Raw genomic sequence first — 3,552 nt, 5'->3', positions numbered from 1 at the left:
AAGTGTGGAAGAAGGTGAATGACAAAGAATTAGTTAATAAGCAAAAAGATATTGCTTGGATGGCAGCTCATGGCTGTTTACCCACAAGGGAATTTCAGAGAAGGAGAAGACTAGTGGATAGTGAAATTTGTCCTAGAGCGAATTGTGCAAATTGTGAGAATGGTATTCATGTAATGTGGGAGTGTGTGTATGCTAAAGAAGTATGGAGAAGGATGAGAAGAATGATTAAAGGTTTGACTGGGGTTGAGATTTTATCTTTTAGGATGATGATGTTTGGTTTGACTGGTTTGGAGAGACAGAGAGCAAGAGTGTTATGGTTTTTGGTAAATTGTGTGAAAGAAGTCTTGTGGGATGTAAGCAACATTTTAATTTTCAGACAGAGTGATGTTCAAGTGAGAGACTGTATAGGCATGATCCGAGGGAAGTTGTTTTTGTATTATTTATCTGATGTAAAAATGCTCGGTACTGTTGATTCTGAAGGCATCTGGAAATTTAAAAAATGGAGAGCCTGGTTTCTAGGTTCCTGATGTTATGTAATAATTTCTTTTATTTTGTTTTACTTGGTTAAATATGTCATGTGTTGTGGACATTACTGAACAATATCATGTACAATGTTTTATTTTTGTGTATGATGTTTCCTTGTGCAATTTGATGTACCATTGTTTTTGAACCTGTACTTCTGATGAAATGTTATGTTGTAAACTTTACTTGCAATTTTCCAATAAAAGAATTTAAAAAAAATCTGTTCTTAGTTTAATATCTGATACGTCCCCTATCTGGGGACCATATATTATATTGATTTTTAGAACAGGGAGATGGAAATAGAGCTTGATCTGTCCACTCCACGCATTGACCTGGTATTGCTGTATCTCCAGGACCGGTGCACCCTTTCCTTATGTGTTGACTAAAATCAGATTTCAAAAGTGTTTTTTTGCTTTTGCCATTGTTTGTTTTTTGCACATTGGATCTCTCCTTTAATCCCATTATTTGAAAGCCTGTTGTACAATGCCTTGATACAATGCATGTTGTGTAATGTGTGATAATGACCTCATTATTAAATGACTTCATTAATAGATTGCCACATCTTGTGTTGGCTGTGTTGTGTCTGTGTTTCCAGCATCTTAATTTGGTACAGCTCATTCACCTTCCTTTTCCTCTCTCCCTCCTCCTATGTAAGTGAAAGAGCTGCACCTGAGCCAGTCTGTCTGCCAGCCCACAGCCACTGATTGATACAGCCAGCACCACAGTCAAGTAGTGGAGTAGGGGAAAAGCAAGCAGCCATTGCATCCGTCACAATGGACCTGTGTGTGTGTGCACTAGATGGGTGTGATGGAATGAGCTCTACTCCCTACATTTCAAAGAATTAAGAATTGAAGTTGCAACAAACCCTTGCCTACACAGAGACCACCAATTTGGATTTGTTACTATGTTACCTGGAAGAATAACAAACTGTGCAAGGATGGAGGTTGTAGGAGGAAGGAGAAGAAGGTGTCTGTAAAGTTGGAGGATGCCTATTTGCAATTTCGCAGTCCCCTGTCTCCCTCTTGTGGCCTCCTGGCGGCAGCTAGGTAGCTGTGCAGACAACACTGAGTGACTGACTGAGCAGCAACGTATAATATAAGGTTCTGACGGAACTTTGCGCGTGTCATTGTGGGGCCCTAAGAAGTGAGAGCAAGCTTTATGACATCATAATGACCTCAGACAGACAAGCCTGGGCCCAGGCAGTGTTGGTCAGTTTTTGTCAGCAGGCACTGTATTGCAGGTGATCGAAGGTGTGAAGGGAGAAGGGGTGGCTGTGGGCATGCACTTGCTGCTGCTAGCGTTTGTCTGCACGGCAGGAGGGCATTTGGGCGTTGCCAGGAAGGCGTTTTTATGTAGATTCCTCCGCTTTCTGCACAGCATTGTGGTGCAAGCAAAAGCAGCAAAGCCTGTCTAGCTTCCTCTCCGGCCTTTTTTCACCTCCCGCCTGGCTGGCTGACTGTGTGAGTCGGCAGGGCCCCATGGAGGTGCCTAGGAGTAGGCTGAATCGCTGCAAGGGGTGAACAGCAGTATTGACCAGGCTCTGCCAACGCGCGCCACTTTCAGGTTATCGCTTCTCGGCCTTTTGGCTCAGATCAGGTTTATTGCCTGGTCCGGGCCGGAGGGCTGGTCTCGTGGAGGTCCTCTCCGGCGATATTTGAGGGCGATCACCATGCCGTGGGTATTCAATAAAAACGGCAGCAGTCAGAAACACGATCCGTTTTGTGGTGAACGAGCAAAGAAAGGATGAAGTGGGACCTGGACACATTATTGAGGAGATTCTTTTTTACTTGGCTGGAGTGGAATTGGAACAGGTATTCTGTTTTCAGACCTTTTCTAATATTTCTACATACGATGTGTCTTTTTTTGAAGCGTCTGACTGCCTGAACACCTATCAAGTTCTTAAAGGAAAAGATCAGCATGAGGCCTTAAAAAATATTGAAATGCAACCCCTCTTTTCTGCTGTTGAGAAGTGTGTGACCGTTCACATGTACAATCCTTTTTTGGATAGGAGACTGGTGCGTGCTTTTTTGGCACATTATTGTACGCAAGTTAGGGGTGGGGTGGAAGAAAAAAAATTTGTGGGGTGTCTTCAACGGGGACATAAAGTACTGGGTCAAGCTGAAACCTGACTCCAGCTGTATTGGAGGAGTAATGAACCCTCCTGCAAATGTTTCTATTGGTGGTAACAAGGGTTACTTGTATTACCAGGATATGCCTTCTTTTTGTCGGTCATGTTTTTCCTATGGGCACACTAAAGACGTCTGCAAGGGCAAAGTGTGCCGTAAATGTAAAAAACCTGGGCATGAAATCAGCACTTGTATTCTGCCGCCAACTTGTGAAATTTGTGGTGTGGCTGGGCATTCATGTAGACAGTGCCCTAAGGTTTTTCCTTTTGGAAGGCAGGAAAAGGGAGATGGTTGGGTGAGAACTACAACTTCTCTTGCCACAAATTCTGAGACCATTGCTGTGTCTGCTGGCCGTAGCTCAGAGCCTGATCTTCAGGACTCTGGGAAAGTTGGGTTGCAGGTGGAACCAGCTGCACCAGGTGGTAACTTGAGTTTGGGTGTGGTCCCACCTGTGGAGTCAATTGTGGATGTTCCACTAGCTGCTCTATTGGAGGAGGGTGGAGCAGCAGCGCCCTCTACTGTTTGTGCATCTCCCGAGGGTGTGTCTGGTATGCAGATTCAGGAGTTCTCCAGCCCTGAAGACAAGATGGATGAATCTGTTAAAATTGAATGGTCAGTTTCTGAGGAGGATGAAAAAGAGGCAAGGATGCCTAGTGCCCTAAGTGCTGCCATTTTCCATAAAGTGGTTTCCAAGAGAGGGAAACCTGGGAAAGCTGTTAAAAGGCTAAAAATAAGATCTCTGGAGGATGTGAAGCATACAAATTTGTATGCCTTACTGGACACAGATTCAAGTGCTAGCCCTAACTCATCTGACATGTGCCTTGAAGCACCCATTTCGCCCAGTGAAGGTTTCTTAAGTGAAGAGAACCTGGCTAATCTTGAGAAAGCCATGAGCTTTTCTGGG

The 3,552-nt window shown here is 44.2% G+C and overlaps 1 non-coding gene across 1 annotated transcript; it reads left to right on the top strand.

Moving 5' to 3' along the window:
- The first annotated feature begins 698 nt into the window (after positions 1 to 698).
- Positions 699 to 891, top strand: LOC142654454 (U2 spliceosomal RNA). Its single transcript, XR_012849056.1, has one exon. It is a non-coding gene; the product is annotated as a U2 spliceosomal RNA (small nuclear RNA).
- Positions 892 to 3,552: the final 2,661 nt, after the last annotated feature.

The sequence above is a fragment of the Rhinoderma darwinii genome, chromosome 5, assembly GCF_050947455.1.
Source record: "Rhinoderma darwinii isolate aRhiDar2 chromosome 5, aRhiDar2.hap1, whole genome shotgun sequence".
Lineage (NCBI taxonomy): Eukaryota > Metazoa > Chordata > Amphibia > Anura > Rhinodermatidae > Rhinoderma > Rhinoderma darwinii.
This window is presented reverse-complemented; position numbering and strand designations above follow the sequence as displayed.